General features: G+C 37.8%; 1 long non-coding RNA gene across 1 annotated transcript in view; it reads right to left on the bottom strand.

The window, feature by feature from the left end:
* Nucleotides 1-15,171: 15,171 nt before the first annotated feature.
* The window catches only part of LOC309659956, a 77,970-nt gene continuing 71,747 nt past the window's right edge, over nucleotides 15,172-21,394 (bottom strand). Inside the window, exon 2 of the long non-coding RNA XR_014263066.1 lies at nucleotides 15,172-20,083. This is a non-coding gene — a long non-coding RNA (uncharacterized lncRNA). The remainder of the gene's footprint in view (nucleotides 20,084-21,394) is intronic.

Below are 21,394 nucleotides of genomic sequence, written 5' to 3'. Positions count from 1 at the left end.
TCAGAGAAACATTTATTTACTAGATCACCAGTTTACTATAAAAGGCTATAGCTCAGGAACAGTCAGCTGGAAGAGATGCTTAGGGCAAGGTATGGGGAAGGGGCACAGAGCTTCTGTGCTCTCTCCAGTGGACCATTCTCCCTACATCTTCACACGTTCACCAACCTGGAAGCTCTCTAAACCCCATTCTTTTAGGTTTTTTATGGAGGCTTCATTACACAAGCATATTTAATTAAATCATTGGCCGTTGGCAGTTGATTCAACCTCCAGCCCTTCTTCCCTCCTGGGAAGTCAGGAGGGTGGGACTGAAATTCCTAATCCTCTAACCAACATGGTTGGTTCTCCTGACAACCAGCCTCCATCCTTAGGTGCAGTTCCAGTGTAACTTCATTAACATAACAAAAGACACCTTTGTTACTCTCATCACTTAGGAAATTCCAAGGGTTTTAGGAGCTCTACCAGAAACATGAGGCAAGACCAAATTTCTTACTATAAATCATAGTGTCACAGGACTAGACTCAGCTGGGAAATCCTTTTGCTCCTCTAGTATTGGCTGGACTCATTCACGTGTTCTCAGAGAGTTGGTTGATGAGCTTGGGGCCAGGCCATTCCTAGATGACCTCATTTGCTTGTCTGATGGTTGGTGTTGGCTCTCGATGGGGCCCCTCCACAAGCTGCAAGGCATCTTCAGGCTTAGCCTTGGAAGTCACACACTCACTTTACCACATTCTATTGGTCCAAGAAAGTCACAAGCCCAGCTAACATTCAAATGATGGGGACATAGATTCTACTTGAGAGGAGGAGTGGCAAGCCACACTGCAAAGAGAAGTGGACGCAGGAAAATGTCATTCATTAGGGCCATTATTGTAACAACGTATCATACGTGCCAGGACGGATAACCAGAGACATACAAAAGGATCAGAGTTTTCTGACCGTGTACTAATTCATGCACATTATTATTAACATTTTTTCATGTCAGAATACATCCTACAATGGTACATTGCTTCTATTCAATTAGGAAAAAGTTAAGGCATAAGGAAGTGAAAGCATAATGGATAAGTAATCAAAGGAGACTTCAACCTTGGCTTAAACCCAGATTCCTGCTTCTTGGCCCATGAGAGACCCACCTAACTTCGCTCTTTCAAGGAGACAACCACTTTATCAATTTTCTGATTTTTTGGTCGCTGAAACTGGGTTAGAGGCAGACCTTCAAGCTCCTCTGCATGAGTCAGGGGCCTTCACTTCAGGTGATGGGAGAGACCACTCACTTTGCAAGATTATGGGAATGAACCCATGGATCTATAAAGTGCCTCCTGTCAGTGGAGTTGAGCTCTTCTCCAACCCCCATTCCCTTTATCTATTTCTCTTTCCTTTTTAATATTCCAAAGAATGAATGTTATGTGAACTTTATTTAGCATGTGTGGATTGCAATTGATTCAGAAGGATTTACTTGTCAGTAGTAAGCCGAAAATGGAATATCCAGACTTGACAGGCATCACATTTTCCTTCAGTGTTGCCATGAAAAGTCAGGGTTTGGTCCTTAAGGAACAGTTTCATAATCAGTAGTGGGGAGTAACTTGAACCCAACAGTAAGCCACAATAACAAAAGAAACAAAAGATACAAGAGCAAAGAGGGAAGGGATCTAACACTATCCTCAGCTCCTGTTGTGAGCCAGGCACTGAGGTGGGCATGTCATCCACGTGCTCTAACTTGGTTCCAGGGCCACCAGCAAGACAGCTACTTTAACCCCAGTTCTACAGGTGAAAAACCTGCAGCTTGAAGAGGTTAGTATTGGGTTGGCCAAAAAGTTCATTCATTTTTTCCGTAAAATCTAACGGAAAAATCCAAACAAAATTTTTGGCCAAACCAATAACTTGTCTAAAGTCACACAGCAAGTAATTGGTAGAGCTTGGTTTTTAATTTTTTTTTTTATTTTTTAAAACATGTTTATTGGAGTATAATTGCTTTACAATGGTGTGTTAGTTTCTGCTTTATAACAAAGTGAATCAGTTATACATATACGTATGTCCCCACATCTCTTCCCTCTTGCATCTCCCTCCCTCCCACCCTCCCTATCCCACCCCTCTAGGTGGTCGCAAAGCACCGAGCTGATCTCCCTGTGCTATGTGGCTGCTTCCCGCTAGCTATCTATTTTACGTTTGGTAGTGTATATATGTCCATGCCGCTCTCTCACTTTGTCCCAGTTTACCCTTCCCCCTCCCCGTATCCTCAAGTCCATTCTCTAGTAGATCTGTGTCTTTATTCCCATCTTGCCCCTAGGTTCTTCATGACCATTTTTTTTTTTTTAGGTTCCATACATATGTGTTAGCATACGGTATTTGTTTTTCTCTTTCTGACTTACTTCACTCTGTATGACAGACTCTAGGTCCATCCACCTCACTACAAATAACTCAATTTCGTTTCTTTTTATGGCTGAGTAATATTCCATTCTATATATGTGCTACATCTTCTTTATCCATTCATCTGTTGATGGACACTTAGGTTGCTTCCATGTCCTGGCTATTGTAAATAGAGCTGCAATGAACATTTTGGTACATGACTCTTTTTGCATTATGGTTTTCTCAGGGTATATGCCCAGTAGAGGGATTGCTGGGTCGTATGGTAGTTCTATTTTTAGTTTTTTAAGGAACCTCCATACTGTTCTCCATAGTGGCTGTATCCATTTACATTCCCACCAACAGTGCAAGAGGGTTCCCTTTTCTCCACACCCTCTCCAGCATATATTGTTTGTAGATTTTTTGATGATGGCCATTCTGACTGGTGTGAGATGATATCTCATTGTAGTTTTGATTTGCATTTCTCTAATGATTAATGATGTTGAGCATTCTTTCATGTGTTTGTTGGTAATCTGTATATCTTCTTTGGAGAAATGTCTATTTAGGTCTTCTGCCCATTTTTGGATTGGGGTGTTTGCTTTTTTGATATTGAGCTGCATGAGCTGCTTGTAAATTTTGGAGATTAATCCTTTGTCAGTTGCTTCATTTGCAAATATTTTCTCCCATTCTGAGGGTTGTCTTTTGGTCTTGTTTATGGTTTCCTTTGCTGTGCAAAAGCTTTCAAGTTTCATTAGGTCCCATTTGTTTATTTTTGTTTTTATTTCCATTTCTCTAGGAGGTGGGAGGATCTTGCTGTGATTTATGTCATGGAGTGTTCTGCCTATGTTCTCCTCTAAGAGTTTGATAGTGTCTGGCCTTACATTTAGGTCTTTAATCCATTTTGAGTTTATTTTTGTGTATGGTGTTAGGGAGTGTTCTAATTTCATTCTTTTACATGTAGCTGTCCAGTTTTCCCAGCACCACTTATTGAAGAGGCTGTCTTTTCTCCACTGTATAGTCTTGCCTCCTTTATCAAAGATAAGGCGACCATAGGTGCGTGGGTTTACCTCTGGGCTTTCTGTCCTGTTCCATTGATCTATATTTCTGTTTTTGTGCCAGTACCATACTGTCTTGATTACTGTAGCTTTGTAGTATAGTCTGAAGTCAGGGAGCCTGATTCCTCCAGCTCCGTTTTTCTTTCTTAAGATTGCTTTGGCTGTTCGAGAGCTTGGGTTTTGACTAAAGTTTGTCTGATTTCAATGTGTGTGTTCTGTTCATTTCACCAGGGTAATAGAGTCATCCTCACCAATAGTAAAACCTCATTAGGAAAATCATATTCTCCATGTTCTGCTGGGTTCTTTTGTTCTCTATTTTAAAATTTAATTTTTGTCTCCTATGAAGTCTTTTTTTAAAATAAATTTTATTTATTATTTATTAATTTATTTATTTTTGGCTGCATTGGGTCTTCATTCCTGCCCGTGGGCTTTCTCTAGTTGGGGCGAGTGGGGGCTACTCTTTGTTGCGGTGCGCGGGCTTCTCGTTGCAGTGGCTTTTTCTGTTGTGGAGCATGGGCTCTAGGTGCACGGGCTTCAGTAGTTGCAGCACGTAGGCTCAGTAGTTGCGGCACATGGGCCCTAGAGCGCATGGGCTTCAGTAGTTGTGGCTTGCAGGCTCTAGAACGCAGGCTCAGTAGTTGTGGTGCACAGGCTTAGTTGCTCTGTGGCATGTGGGATCTTCCCGGACCAGGGATTGAACCCGTGTCCCCTGCATTGGCAGGCGGATTCTTAACCACTGCGCCACCAGGGAAGTCCCTATGAAGTCTTGAATCCATGATGATTTAAAGTGCAAAGGCTGCATGGTATCCTCAACTCTACAGACTGTTTAAATTTTATCCTGACCTAGAGTGTTTCTTTTCCTCCCTTTTTAGCAATTGGTGATCAGGTCAAAATAAACGTGCAAATGCTGTTCAGTCCATATGGTTGATGGTTAGCTGCTTGTTAGGGAAGAAGATAAAAATAGTTGCTAAGACAAATTTACATTTTTTTCAAGGGACTTCAATTGTCTTTGTTATCTCCATCCACCACTATTCCGTAAAAGAGAGGGTCTACATGCTCTTACAGCCTCCCCTGATTTTGAAAAGCATACTCCTTAAAGGAAGAAAGCACAAAAACCTGGGCAATTGAATTCATAAAAGTGTGAACATCGCAGAAATTCTTTTCCAAGGAAAAGTTCATCTTAGGAAAACTTTAATTGATTTTAGTTATTACTGTTAGCAATTTGGGAAACTAGCAAGGAATTATCTTTATCACTTTTGTGCCTCTGTTTAATGCTAATTCAAACTTCTACTTAGGCTGTTTAATTGGTTCTCTGTTTCATAAAAAAAGGAAAAGGAGATGCATAAACCTAGGCAGTGACTTTGTTTCTAGTTCATAAAATTGCTTAGTTTAATTATAACTGCATTTGTGTCTCATTATAATTTACGCATTTGAGATATTCACACTAAGTCTTTGCTCAGCTTCAATGTAAAAAAAAAAAGTCTTCCTATTTTTATATCTTGTTATTTCTCCTCTGTTCCTAAAATGATGCTCACCAACTGTGGACTGTATTGAGAAAGAGAAAATGTGAAGTAGTAATTAGGAATGGCATCTTTGGAGTTACCATGTGCCTGGCTTGGGGATAAGACTTTCTATACCTTAATTCATTGAATCCTTGCATATCCCTATGGGATAGGTGCTATTACTAACCCCATTCAAAAGACAAGGGATTTCTGGTTCAGGGAGGTTAAGACCTCGGCCAAAATCAAACAACTACTAATGATGGAATTGGGACTGGAAACTTGTTCTGTCTGACAACAAACTCTGTATTCTATACTTGACTCTCAACTCAACTGCTATATTTGCCTCTCTAGAGATTTTTAAAATTAAACCTTTAATTTTGAAGTAATGGTAGATTCACATGCAATTGTAAGACATAAAACAGAGAAGATCCTGTATACCATTTACCCAATTTCCACAATGACATCTTGCAAACTATAGTACAATACAATAACCAGGATATTGATATTGATACAGTCAAGATACAAAGCAGTTCCATTACAAGGATCCTTCCTGTTACCCTCTTATAGGCACACTCACTTCCTTCTCACCCCCATCTCTAACTCCTGGCAACTACTAATCTGTTCTCCATTTATATAATTTTGTCATTTCAAGAATGCTATATAAATGGAATCATGCCCTATATAACTTTTGGGGACTGGCTTTTAAAAGTCATAATACGTCATACCAAGCATTTTTTCTGACCACAGTAGAATGAAACTAGAATTCAATAGAAGAAGAAAAACTGGAAAATTCACAGTTATGGGGGAATTAAACAACATACTCTTAAACAACAAATTGGTCAAAGAAGAAATCACAAGGGAAGTTTGAAAATATCTTGAGACAAATGAAAATGAAAACACACATCAAAACTTATGGGATACTGATACCAAAACCAGACAAAGATGTCACAAAGAAAGAAAACTACAGGCCAATATCACTGATGAACATAGATGCAAAAATCCTCAACAAAATACTAGCAAACAGAATCCAACAGCACATTAAAAGGATCATACACCATGATCAAGTGGGGTTTATCCCAGGAATGCAAGGATTCTTCAACATACGCAAATCAATCAATGTGATACACCATATTAACAAATTGAAGGAGAAAAACCATATGATCATCTCAATAGATGCAGAGAAAGCTTTCGACAAAATTCAACACCCATTTATGATAAAAGCCCTGCAGAAAGTAGGCATAGAGGGAACTTTCCTCAACATAATAAAGGCCATATATGACAAACCCATAGCCAACATTGTCCTCAATGGTGAAAAACTGAAACCATTTCCACTAAGATCAGGAACAAGACAAGGTTGCCCACTCTCACCACTATTATTCAACATAGTTTTGGAAGTGTTAGCCACAGCAATCAGAGAAGACAAAGAAATAAAAGGAATCCAAATCGGAAGAGAAGAAGTAAAGCTGTCACTATTTGCAGATGATATGATACTATACATAGAGAATCCTAAAGATGCTACCAGAAAACTCCTAGAGCTAATCAATGAATTTGGTAAAGTAGCAGGATACAAAATTAATGCACAGAAATCTCTTGCATTTCTATACACTAATGACGAAAAATCTGAAAGTGAAATTAAGAAAACACTCCCGTTTACCATTGCAACAAAAAGAATAAAATATCTAGGAATAAACCTACCTGAGGAGACAAAAGACCTGTATGCAGAAAATTATAAGACACTGATGAAAGAAATTAAAGATGATACAAATAGATGGAGAGATATACCATGTTCCTGGATTGGAAGAATCAACATTGTGAAAATGACTATACTACCCAAAGCAATCTACAGATTCAATGCAATCCCTATCAAACTACCACTGGCATTTTTCACAGAACTAGAACAAAAAATTTCACAATTTGTATGGAAACACAAAAGACCCCGAATAGCCAAAGCAATCTTGAGAACGAAAAATGGAGCTGGGGGAATCAGGCTCCCTGACTTCAGACTATATTACAAAGCTTCAGTAATCAAGACAGTTTGGTACTGGCACAAAAACAGAAATATAGATCAATGGAACAGGATGGAAAGCCCAGAGATAAACCCACACACATATGGTCACCTTATCTTTGATAAAGGAGGCAAGCATATACAGTGGAGAAAAGACAGCCTCTTCAATAAGTGGTGCTGGGAAAATTGGACAGGTACATGTAAAAGTATGAAATTAGAACACTCCCTGACACCATGCACAAAAATGAACTCAAAATGGATTAAAGACCTAAGTGTAAGGCCAGACACTGTCAAACTCCTAGAGGAAAACATAGGCAGAACACTCTATGACATACATCACAGCAAGATTCTTTTTGACCCAGCTCCCAGAGAAATGGAAATAAGAACACAAATAAACAAATGGGACCTAAAGAAACTTAAAAGCTTTTGCACAGCAAAGGAAACCATAAACAAGACCAAAAGACAACCATCAGAATGGGAGAAAATATTTGCAAATGAAGCAACTGACAAAGGATTAATCTCCAAGATTTACAAGCAGCTCATGCAGCTCAATAACAAAAAAACGAACAACCCAATCCAAAAATGGGCAGAAGACCTAAATAGACATTTCTCCAAAGAAGATATACAGATGGCCTACAGACACATGAAAGAATGCTCAACGTCATTAATCATTAGAGAAATGCAAATCAAAACTGCAATGAGATATCATCTCACACCGGTCAAAATGGCCATCATCAAAAAATCTAGAAACAATAAATGCTGGAGAGGGTGTGGAGGAAAGGGAACCCTCTTGCACTGTTGGTGGGAATGTAAATGGATACAGCCACTATGGAGAACAGTATGGAGGTTCCTTAAAAAACTACAAATAGAACTACCATACGACCCAGCAATCCCACTACTGGGCATATACCCTGAGAAAACCATAGGTCAAAAAGAGTCATGTACCAAAATGTTCATTGCAGCTCTATTTACAATAGCCAGGACATGGAAGCAACCTAAATGTCCATCGACAGATGAATGGATAAAGAAGATGTGGCACATATATACAATGGAATATTACTCAGCCATAAAAAGAAATGAAATGGAGGTATTTGTAATGAGGTGGATGGAGTTAGATTCTGTCATACAGAGTGAAGTAAGTCAGAAAGAGAAAAACAAATACAGTATGCTAACACATATATACGGAATCTAAGGAAAAAAAAAGAGAAAAAAAAGGCCATGAAGAACCTAGTGGCAAGACGGGAATAAAGACACAGACCTACTAGAGAATGGACTTGAGGATATGGGGAGGGGGTGGGGTGAGATGTGACAGGGTAAGAGAGTGTCATGGACATATATACACTACCAAATGTAAAATAGATAGCTAGTGGGAAGCAGCCGCATAGCACAGGGAGATCAGCTCGGTGCTTTGTGACCACCTAGAGGGGTGGGATGGGGAGGGTGGGAGGGAGGGAGATGCAAGAGGGAAGAGAAATGGGAACCTATTGTATATGTATAACTGATTCACTTTGTTATAAAGCAGAAGCTAACACACCATTGTAAGGCAATTATACTTCAATAAAGATGTTTAAAAAAAAAAAACTTACGGGATAAAGTGAAAGCAGTAAAAAGAGATCATTGACAGTGGAAAGTACATCCATTAAAAGAGAAGAAAGTTCTCAAATAAACAACCTAATTTTATATCTCAAGGAATTAGAAGAAGAACTAAACCTAAAGTTAGTAGAAGGAGGGATATAATAAAGATTAGGGTGTAAGTAAATCAAATAGTAGAAAAACAATAGAAAAAATTAATAAAACTAAAAGTTGGTTTTTTGAAAAGATCAGTAAAATTGACAAACTCCTAGCTAGAGTATGTAGAAAAGAGAGAAGACTAAATAACTACAATCAGAAATGAAAGAGTAGTCGTTATAATTGATGTCATAGGGGAAACTAGAACAATGATATGCCAATAAAGTAGTTAACTTAGAAGAAATGGATAAATTCCCAGAAATTTATAACCTTCCAGAATGATTCACAAAGAAATAAAAATTATGAACAGAACTATAACCAGTAAGGATTATGAGTTAAGTAATCAAAAACCTCCCAACAAAGAAAAGCCCAGCATCAGATAGCTTCACTGGAGAATTCTGCCAAACATTTAAAGAAGAACTAATATCAATCCTCCTTAAATTCTCCAAAATATTAGAAGAGAGGGACCACTTCCAAACTCATTTTATGAAGCCAGCGTTACCCTGACCCTAATACCAAAGCCAAACAAAGATACTACAAGAAAATGAAGATACAGACCAATATCCTTGATGAATATTAATGCAAAAATCCTCAACAAACTAATAGCAAACCAAATTCAACAGCACATTAAAAAGATTATACACCATGGGACTTCCCTGGTGGTCCAGTGGCTAAGACTCCACGCTCCCAGTGCATGGGGCCCGGGTTCGAGCCCTGGTCAGGGAACTAGATTCCCACATGCCACAACTAAGAGTTCATATGGTGCAACTGAAGATCCCTCATGCCACAACGAATATCCCACATGCAGCAATGAAGATCCTGAATGCTGCAACTGAGACATGGTGCAGCCAAATAAATAAATAAGTAAATATTTAAAAAAAAAAGATTATACACCATGAAAAGGGGGATTTATTCCTGGAATGCAAGAATGCTTCAACATACAAAAATCTATCAGTGTGATATACCACATTAGCAAAATGAAGGATAAGACCCACATGATCGTTTCAGTGGATGCAGGAAAAGCATTTGACAAAATTCAATACCCTTTCATGATAAAAACACTTAACTAGGACTAGAAGGAAACTACCTCAGTATAATAAAGGCCATATATGATGAGCCCACAGTTAACATCATATCCAGTGGGGAAAAACTGAAAGCTTTTCCTCTAAGATTAGGAACAAGTCAAGAATGCTCACTCTCACTGCTTTATTTAACATAGTACAGGCAGTCCTAACCAGAGCAATTAGACTAGAAGAATAAATAAGAGGCATCCAGATCGGACAGGAAGAAATTAAATTATCTCTGTTTGCAGATGACATACTCTTGTTCATAGAAAACCCTAAAAATTCCACCAAAAAACTGTTAGAGTTAATAAACAAATTCAGCAAAGTTGCAGGATACAAGATCAACATAGAAGAATCAGGTGCATTTCTATATACTAACAATGAACAATAGAAAAGAAATTAAGAAAACAATCACATTTACAATAACATTTTAAAAAGGCTTATGAATAAATTTAACTAAGGTAAAAGACTTGTACATTAAAAAGTGTAACATATTGTTGAAAGAAATTAAAGACACAAATAAATGGAAAGGCATCCCATGCTCATGGATTAGAAGACATGATACTGTTAAAAAGTATATACTACCCAAAGCTGTCTATAGATTCAATGCAATTCCTATCAAAATCTCAATGGTATTTTTTGCAGAAATTCATATGGAATCTCAAGGGACCCCAAATAGCCAAAACAATCTTGAAAAAGAACAAAGTTGGAGGTTTCACATATCCTGCTTTTAAAACATATTACAAAGCTATAGTAATCAAAACAGTATGGTGCTGGCATAGAGACATACATATAAACAAATGAAACAGAACAGAGAGCCCAGAAATAACCACCCCCCTGCACATGCATGATCTTCAACAAGGGTTCTTAGACTGCACAATGGGGAAAGGAACAAATGGTGCTGGAAAAACTGGATAGCCATGTGAAAAAAGAAGGAAATTGGACACTTTATACTATATAAGAAAATTAACTCAAAATCAATTAAAGACCTATATGTAAGACCTAAAGCTATGAAATACCTAGGACAAAACAGAGGGAAGCTTCATGACATTGGCTTTGGCAATAATTTTTTTTCAGCTTTATTGAGGTATAATTGACAAAATTGTTAGCGCTAATGTTCTGGTTGAATAATTTATTTGAACTTTAATGCCTAAAGAGGCTTTCTTAATTTTCTTCATCTCGAGGACCTTTGTAATATGAATATTGGAATGTTTTAGAGACTGGTTCTTTGTTTTCCTTTTTTTCAGCTTCACTGAGGTATAATTGATAAATAAAATTATAAGATATTTAAAGTGTACAACACAATGATTTGACATACATATATACTGTGAAAGGATTCCCACCATTGACTTAATTCACATATCCATCACCTCACATATTTACCTTTTTTTTCTTTTTAGGTGGGAACATTTAATAGTGTTATCAACTATAGTTAACCATGTTATACATTAGATTCTCAGACTTTATTCATTCTATAACTGAAAGTTTGTATTCTTTTACTAACCTCTCTCTACTTCCCTCCCTCCCCAGTCCCTGGAAACCACTTTTCTACTCTCTGTTTCTATGAGTTAGACTTTTTTTAAGATTCCACATCTAAGTGATACCATGTAGTATTTGTCTTTCTGCATCAGTTGATATCCTTAGAAAATTTTACATAGTTCTGTGCAAGATAAGGATATTTGGAAGTCCACATAGAAATGAAAATTTGATTTTGACAAATTTCTTCTGATGGCAACTTTTAAAATCATTTACCCAAGTCTTCCTCCCTTCAACTCAAATCACATTGTCCTAAGTTTCCCTGCTTGTTAGCTTCATTGTCTCCCTTTTTTCTCCCCAATAACTTTCTAGCACTGCTCCAAACCAGGCTGATAGACACATCCCTGTGATTGCGAAAAAGTAAGTAGTTTAACAGTGACTTGCTAGAAATTACATATCCACCATCATCATCTTCCTGAAGGTGTCTCAGCAATGGGAGCCTGCCCAGGTGATGGGCCTGCCACACCTCCTCTCAGCAGAATCTGTCCTTCCCTCCACTGCTAAGGCAAGCCTCACCTTTGTCTTCATGAATTCGGTGTAATTCTGTTTGAAGGGAGAAGCTAGGTTAAACAACTTCTTAGCATCTATTCCAGGTCTATAAATCCATGATACTTTTACTTATCAGATAGAAACCTACTACAGTTAAAAAAATGTTTTCCTACAATGACACTTAGTATGTCTTAGCAGCTTAGCAGTTTCAGTAATTACCAGGCAGTGATCATTAGCTTCCCCCTTCACAAAGAGAGGTACTACAACTGTGACGTCATTTGCTTTAAGAAATAAAGTGAATACCAACCATCCTTCCCTCTCTACTTTTCCTTCTTTCCTCTTTTTCTGCCTTCAGCTAACATTGAATAAACACTAGATATTGGAGTGACAGAGAGGTAGGTTTGGGCAATAAAATGGTGTTAATACTTACTTGTGTCTTTAAAGATTCACATTCTTTGACAAGACATGTTCTCAAAGTAAGAGGATAAAAAGCAAAACAGGAACCTGAAGTAATATGATCATAATCACAAACTAATAATTGAAAGAGCTGGGGTTTGAAACTAGATATGTCTGATTCCGAAGCCTGAATCATTTCCACTACACTGTGCCACCTTGATACTGAGTTTAGAGAAGGGAGAAATACCCATTTGTTGGAACAATGGTGGAAGGGTTCACAGAAGGGGCAACCTATAACCTGCACCTAGAAGGATGGCCAGGATTCTCTGTAGATGGAAGGAGCTGGAGACCCTAAGAGTGTATTTCAGCAATAGCAAAACAGATTCTGGATACGGCTTGCAAATTTGTCTTCAGGTTGAAGCACATGGTTGTTTTTGCTACTGTAACATTTCTGTTGGACAACAAAAAGGTGATTTGGGATAAGAATATGCAGAAATGCCAGGCTAAGTAGTTTGTACTTTATTCTTAAACCTTGAGTTTTATGTTCAACCTCAAATATGAGTTTTAGTGTACTGTTACATTAATAGCCCTGTGAATATCGACTTCTGGAATTTCACAATTTTGTGTGACTTCTTTCCCACATTGGTTCTGGGTTTGGCTGTGTGACTTGCCATGTGATTTTGGCCAACAGAACATCAATAAAAATGATGCAAACAGAGTCTTAATATGTACTTGAATATTGGGGTTGCTGTTTTGGAAGGCTGCTACCTCCATGTTAGAAACATGGAAAGGTCATGTGGAAGAGAACTGAGGAACCGCCGATCTAGTTAAATAAGGCCATTTTGTATCATCCACCCCTGGTCAGGCCACCATGAGTGATCTCAGGAAGATGAGAAAAAGAACTGCCCAGCTGTGGGGGCTTCCCTGGTGGTGCAGTGGTTGAGAATCCCAATGCAGGGGACACGGGTTCGAGCCCTGGTCTGGGAAGATCCCACATGCCGCGGAGCAACTGGGCCCGTGAGCCACAACTACTGAGCCTGCGCGTCTGGAGCCTGTGCTCCACAACAAGAGAGGCCGCGATAGTGAGAGGCCCGCGCACTGCGATGAAGAGTGGCCCCCGCTTGCCACAACTAGAGAAAGCCCTCGCACAGAAACAAAGACCCAAACACAGGCAAAAATAAATAAACAAATAAATAAATTAAAAAAAAAAAAAAAAAAACAAGAACTGCCCAGGTGAGCCCAGCCCAAATTGCAGAATCATAAGCCAGTAAGTTGTTTTGAGTCCTTAAATTTTGGAATAGTTTGTTAAATAGCAATAAATAATTTATTCACAGATATGTAAACTCATTGAAGGTAGGGCTTATATCCTGGGTGCCTAGATAAGTAACTTCATGGCTGACCCAGTCACTCTGCAGCAACGAGGGCAGAGCTACAGTTACCTGGAAAAGGTAAGAATAGCGAGTGTCTATGAGGGAAGGATATACAGAGATACCCTAACAAGCCCTTGAATTATAATGATGGGTCGTCACTTAGACAAAAACTCACTTTGCCCCAAATAGTAGATTGTTGGCTAATTCAAAATCCCTCTCAGTGATTCTATGATCACTCAGATGTTGTTGAGATTTCATCTTGCATATTATATCTTAATTTGAAAATACATTTTCATTGAGAGATTGTAGCATTAAAATGAGCAACTTTATGATCCATTTCGTTTTGCTCCTTGCGGTCTGGGTAGCCATCCATTTTAATAAGCAAGTGTCTGTGGAACTACTGTCTGCACATGTAAATGAGAAGGTACACTTATCTTTATTCTTCACTGTGATTACCTTCTATTTATTTTTGAAAGCTTCCTGGATTTCAGCTCATTGTTCAATTGGGAATCATATCTGTTTTATTCAGAGTAGTATTTTAATTTTCAGATTCTGAGCAGACATTTGTGTGATTCATTTCACTCTGCCTTTTTGCTTTGGCTTTGCTGAATGTAACTTCTCCCATTTTTAAAAATATCCTGTGCCTGTTAGAAATCACTTTATCTGTGAAGTCTTTGTCTTTTTCTCTCCCCCTTCTTGCTTCCCACTCTAATTCCCAGTAGAAAACTTCCCTTAGGCATAGAGAAAATGGGAATTTTGTGAGGTAAATTTTTGCTTTCGAGTGTTTTTATTTTCGTGTGTGATTACCTTGGCTTCAGTGAATGGTATATTTTATGAACCAAAAAAAGAAATATTACAAACCAAATGAAATTATCAGTAGCTCCTAGGGATATGAAGTAATGAGAGAGCATTTTATTCCATACTGTTTTTCAAAATAACTGGTGTCCAGAACAATATAACATGTGTCAAGAATGACTCATTGAAAGTCTGTAATAGAGTGGAGAAGGAGGGGAAAATGAATACATATTGCATGGTGTAAAATTGTGCGCTACGAGTTACAAACTTCCTTTTTGGAAAATACTGTGAATCATGTTCCAAACCAGTGGTTCTCAAATGTCATCTATATCTTCCCCTCCCAGCAGTCATAAGCAGTTCTGTCCCTCATTTGCCCCACTGTCCCTCAATCAGACCCAATCTATCCTCTTGGAATTCCAGCACATCCACAGATGAGAGGTGTGTGAGGAGGATTCCCCGAGTGTGTTTTCATACGCTCCATGATCTGCTCTGTTCATGTGAAGTGGGGCTTTCCAACATCAGTCTGAACTCCTGCTTATCAGCAGTATGGAACTGGGACAAGTTGCATGCTGAACCAGCATCTTACTGTGAAACAGACCAAGTTCCTGGGGATGATCTATGGTGCAAAGTACACTTAATTTTTTATATGCAGATACTTGCGCTCTGAGCCACATAGGCTGACTGGAGTCATGGTTAATCTGTTTTAATCTGATTTCTGCCTTTTTTATGCATAAAAGCATATAAAACAATCTCTGTCACTGAAATTAGCCCATATAAAATGGAATTTAGATGGGAGGATTTCAGTTGCCAATGCTGCATATAGCTGTCCGTGTTCTTAACTCAAATCTCATTCTGTAACTTAGATCCTCCATCTTTACACTTGGGATGTCTGAATTTCATTCCTCTTCAGTCAGGGCTATCTCATTTTTAAGGAACAAAGACCTAGTCAGATCAGATCCAGTAAAGGTGGGAGGACATTATAAGAATACAGAGCTCACATAGGGATCTGAGGATTGGAACCACTATAACTAGGCCTTGTGGAAACAGAAGGCACCAGGTATCAAAACTTCTTCTCTATTACTCAGGCCCTGATAAAATACCGGCAGTCCTCCTCCGCACATACACTCTACTCTCCTTTCTTTAAATACTTATTTTATCTTATTAATCAGCTTATCTGTGACCGCTTAAATTGTAAGATATCCTCCAATATTCATGATCTTCCTACTCTTAACATTCACCGTTGACTAACACTGTATTTTGTATTTAAGAGAGAATCTTTAAATAATTAATATTTTCTAGTTTTATCAAGAGGTAGTTGATATACATAACTGTAAGTTTAAGGCACACAGCATATATTGTGAAATGATTACCACAATAGGTTAACATCTGTCTTCAGAGAGAGAGAATCTTATGAGACCATTTCTTTTAAGTAATACAGAGCACTCAGGTCATGAGTTGGTGGCCTTTGGTTGAGATATTTATCTGTATTCCAACCAGTCATGGTCTAGGTTGGGGTGGAAGCACATATTGAATAGCATGGACCTTTTAGGAACTGTAGGAAGGGCAGGCCCGCAAAACATTTGGATTAAGTTCTCACCACAGGGGGAAGAAGAGAAGTGTTAAAGTCATTAGAGAAGAATTACATATGCTGTTAACACCACAAAAAGCAATTGTGCTATGAGCTTTCTGTGTTGAAATGATATAGGTGCACTACACATCACTATGGGCAAAGATGAACTTTTAACCCATGGCGTAATTAAAATGTCTGTATGGCAGTGATTTGAAATGGATATTTTCTATTTATCATGCATATCCTGCATGCATCAGAGGGCAGAAAAAAAGACTGAAGGTAGAAGTTAGGCAGAAGTAAATTTTATAAAAGAGCATTATGTGAAAGTACATTCTCACATTTAGAGTGTTTTAAAAGCTAGATGAGCTGTCTCATTTAATAGTGAGTTACCTGTCACTGGAATGTGTTCACATTCCAATGTTGAAGGAGTATCTTACAATTTTAAGATTCCAGTTCTCTGACTGTAACTTTGAGCTAATTGGTCTTTCAAAAAACAAATGAATTATTGACAAAGACTGGATGCTTAATACATACTGTGTTAAGACAAAAATTGTAAATTTTTTTTCTTGGTGGTGTTCAGTGTAGTCGGTAAGCTAAATCACTCTCTTGAACAGGGATAGCTCATTCTGGTTGTGGTACCAGAGGAGCAGGGGGTGTCAAAGTTAGTATCTTATAGTAAACATTAGGGAACCTCATCTATATTTTACTTAGCAAAAGTCCATCTCATGGTCACAGCACTGTTATCAGTCAACAGCACAAAAAAATCAGCAGTTTTAAAAGATCTCAGTCTTGAAGTGGCCCCTATAAAGCATCCACTCAAAGTATAACTGACAAATTGTGGTTAAAAGAGACAGGCTAAGCAGTACCTTATCTAGGTTCTTCAAACTCTATCCTTGTAAAAATTGAGATCATCAGGATGTTATATACCAGGACTGCTATCTTAACTTCCCACAAAGTTATATTCATGTCAAACTTTTCTCTGTGTTGTTGGGTTTTTATTAAATTTTGATATAGGGAAGAACTAGTTGAAGACTATTTCATTATCACCTCCAAAATCATTATTTTTCGTTGTACTTACTCTATTGCTTACTGTTTCATATATGATGTAGAATGGAAAACCATTGTCCAGGAATTTAGTGCCATGAAAATGCCTCCCCAGGTAAAATTGTGGGCTTCCTTTTAATATAACTATATAATATTACATTTAATGTTAGCCTTGACTACTAAGAAGCTGGTGGATAAAATAAGTGTTTAATTACAGTAATGATCTCATTCTAGGTATGGATAAAATTATTATTTTTTCTCCCTTAAATTGTTTCTTTAACCTTCATTTTAAGTATGTGTATTTAAATCATATAATATTCTTTTTAGAAGCAGATAAAATTTAAGTGAGTAAAAGTGGGAGAATAAAGGAGACAGCTATGGAACCACATAAGCTATTGAGTCAGTTAATATAAGATTCCAGAGAATCCTTGATGTTTGAAATATGGGTGTTTTGTGAGTCTGACCTAACCCAATCTTCCCTTGCTCTGCTAAATATGCTGCAATAAATTACCAGCAATAAACTTCAAAGGCACTGTAACTTGGAAGAAAATGTTCTAATAATCCATAGGGCTATTACCGATATCAGATCAATGTAGTTATTTACCATTCAGAAAAAAAATCTCCTATTGACCAAATGAAAACTTTAAAGTACAATCTGTGGTGCACTGCCAGGAGGGCTGAAGCTGCCAACAGATATAAATACCTACTTTATTACAGTCTAAGATTTTATTCCACATCATTTATCTTATTTATGTACTTATTATTAGGGTTCCTATATGTTTAATTGTGCCAGATTTTGCACTTTAATCTAAGCATTGACTCCTCTTCTTGGGGGGTGAAAGGTAGGGAAGTGTTTATAGTGGCACCTTGGACAGAGTCACCATATCCATTCTTTTATTGCCCTGCAGCATAGCCATTTGCAGATGGATTTTTATAAAAGGGTGGGGAGAAGGAGGCAATCACCATGGTGAAGTAGGAAGACCCCAAGCTCACTTCCTTCCAAGGGCATACCAAAATTACAACTACTTACAAAGCAACTATCTATAAGAACAACCTGAAAACAAGCAGAAAAGATTGTCCACAACTGAAGATATAAAGAAGGAGCCACATCAGAAAGAAAGGTAGGGGAGTAGAGACACAGTCTAGTCAAGAACCACACACTTGGGTTGGTGACCCACAAATGGGAGGGATATCGCAACTGCAGAGATCCTCCCTTGTGTGGATCCTCCCCAGCTCTACATCTGGCTTCCCAGCCTGGGGATCCTGCACCAGGAAGATAAGCCCCCAGAAAGATGGGCTTTGAAAACAAATGGAACTTGTGTTCAAGAGAGCTGAAGGGCTGTAGGAAACAGAGATCCATTCTTAAAGAACACACACAAAATCTTAATTCTCTGAGTCCCTGCACAGAGACAGTAGTTTGAAAGGCATTGGGGTCACACCCACTTGCTGATCTTGAAGAGCCTCTCAGAGAGACAGGAGGCAACTGGACTCCCCCTGAGTATGGAGACACTGGCAGCAGTCACTTTTGAAATCTTGTTCTACCACACTGACACCTGCACTGGCAAGTGCCACTTTGGAATCCTTCCTCTAGCCTGTTAACACCAGGGGCCTGTCCCATCCACCAATGAGCCAGCAGCAGTCGGGCTTCACCAGGCTACACAGCCAGGTGCTTGGGGAGCCATCCTTGCTTGCCAGCGGGCCTGCAGCAACCACGTGAGGCAGAGCCTCACAACCAGCCAGGCCAGGGGCCAGGCCCACATACCAGTTCACCCACAATTAGCAGCACTAAAAAAAGCATGCAGTCCATGTAGGGGATACTCCTGGAGCATCTAGTACCGGTGGTCAGAGGGAGTGTGCTGCTGGTCCCCATAGGTCTACTTCTCTAAGATTATGACATGTAACAAACCTACCTTATGTATAGAAATAAACACAGGGAATTAGGCAAAATGAGGAGACAGAGGAATATGTTCCAAATGAAGGAATGAAACAAAACCTCAGAGAAAGAACTAAACAAAATGAAGATAAGCAAGATATCCATAAAGAGTTCAAGGTAATGATCATAAAAATGCTCACTGATCTCAGGAGAAGAATGGATGAACACAGTGAGAACTTAAACAAAAATTTAGAAAAAAAAAATCAGAACTGAAGAATACAATACCTGGAATGAAAAATACATTAGAAGGAATCCACAGTAGATTAGCTGATACAGAAGAACAGATCAGCAATCTGAAGACAGAGTAGTAGAAATCACCCAAGCTGAACAGAAAAAACAAAAAAAGTTTTTAAAATGAGGATAGCTTACGGGACTTCTGGGACAACATTAAGCATACTAACATTTGCATTATAAGGTCCAAGAAGAAGAGAGAGAGGAAGTGGCAGTCACGTATATGAAAAAATAATAGCTGAAAACTTTCCTAACCTAGGAAAGGAAACCAACATCCAGGTCCAGGAAGCACAGTCCAGAGTAAGACATATTATAATTAAAATGGCAAAAATTAAAGATAAAGAGAGAATCTTAAAAGCAGTAAGAGAAAAGCAACTAGTTACATACAAGGGCACTCCCATAAGACTATCAATCAGCTGACTTTTCAGGAGAAACTTTGCAGGCCAGAAACGAGTGGCACAAATAAATATATTCAAAGTAATGAAAGGAAAAAACCTACAACCAAGAATGCTCCACCCAGAAAGGTTATCAATCAGAATTGAAGGAGAGATAAAGAATGTTATAGACCAGCAAAAGCTAAGAGAGTTCATCACCAATAACCTGGCATTACAAGAAATGTTAAAGGGACTTTTCTAAGTGGCAAAGAAAAGGCCACAGCTAGAAATATTAAAATTATGAAAAGAATAATCTCACTGGTAAAGGCAAACATATAGTAAATGTAGTAGATCAATCACTTATAAAACTAGTAGGAAGGTTATTAAACAAAAGAAGTAAAATCATCTATATCCACAATAAGTAATTAAAGGATATGCAAAATAAAAAATGTAAAATATGACATCAAAAACATAAAACAGGGCAGGGGAGATGAAAATATAAGGATGTTAGAATGTGTTTGAGCATAAGAGATCATTAACTTAAAATAGATACCAATAGATATAGTTTTTTATATATGAACCTCATGATAACCACAAACCAAAAACCTATAATAGATACACAAAAAAAGAAGAGAACGGAATCCTAACATAACACTAAAGATAGTCATCAAATAACAAGTGAAGATCAAGAGCAGAAAAAAGGAATAGAGAACTGTAAAACCATAAAACAATAAAATGGCAATAAATATACACCTATTCATAATTACTTTAAATGTAAATGGATTAATTCTCCAATCAAAGAACATAGAGTGGCTGAATGGATAAAAAAATGACACCCATATATATGCTGCCTAGAAGAACTCACTTCATATCTAAAGACACACACAGAGTGAAAGTGAGGGGAGTGAAAAAGATATTCCATATAAATGGATAGGAAAAGAAAGCTGGGGTAGCAATATTTATATCCGACAAAATAGGCTTTAAAACAAAGACTGTAACAGGAGACAAAGAAGGGTATTACATAGTGATAAAGGGATCAATCCAAGAAGATATAACAATTGTAAATATATATGCATCCAACAAAGGAGAACCTAAATACATAAAGCAAACATTAACAGACATAAAAGGAGATATTGACAGTAACACGATAATGGTAGGGAATGTTAACACTCCACTGATATCAATGGACAGATCATGCAGACAGAAAATCAATAAGGAAACATTGGCCTTAAACAACACTTCAGATGGACTCAATAGCTGTATATAGAATATTCCATCCCCAAACAGCAGAACATACATTCCTTTCAAGTGCACATGGAACATTCTCCAGGATAGATATCACATGCTGGGCCACAAAACAAATGTCAGTAAATTTAAGAAGATTGAAATCATATCAAGCATCTTTTCTAACCACAATGGTATGAGACTAGAAATCAACTACAAAAAAACCTGTAAAAAGACATAAACGTGTGGAATCTAAACAGTATGTTCCTAACAATATGGGTCATTGAAGAAATCAAAGAGGAAATTTAAAAATACCTGGAGACAAATGAAAATGTAAACACAACATTCCAAAATCTATAGGACACAACAAAAGCAGTTCTGAGAGGAAAGTTTATAGCAATACAGGCCTACCTCAGGAGACAAGAAAACTCTCAAATAAACTCTCTAACCTTATATCCAAAAAAAAAAAAAACTAGAGAAAGAAGTCAAACAAAACCCAAAGTTAGTAGAAGGAAAGAAATAATAAAGATGAAAGTGAAAAAAATGAAATAGGGAATTAAAAAATAGAAAAGATCAATAAAAGTAAGAACTGGTTGTTTGAAAAGATAAACAAAATGGATAAACCTGTAGTCACACTCATCAAGAAAAAAAGCGGGACCAAATAAAATTGGAAATGAAAGAGAAGTTATCACTGACAACACAGAAATACAAAGGATCATAATAGAATACTGTGAACAATTA

The sequence above is a fragment of the Balaenoptera physalus genome (assembly GCF_965194825.1).
Source record: "Balaenoptera physalus genome assembly, chromosome: 4".
Lineage (NCBI taxonomy): Eukaryota > Metazoa > Chordata > Mammalia > Artiodactyla > Balaenopteridae > Balaenoptera > Balaenoptera physalus.
Note: the sequence above shows the minus strand (reverse complement) of the source record. Positions and strands in the feature narration are given on the sequence as shown.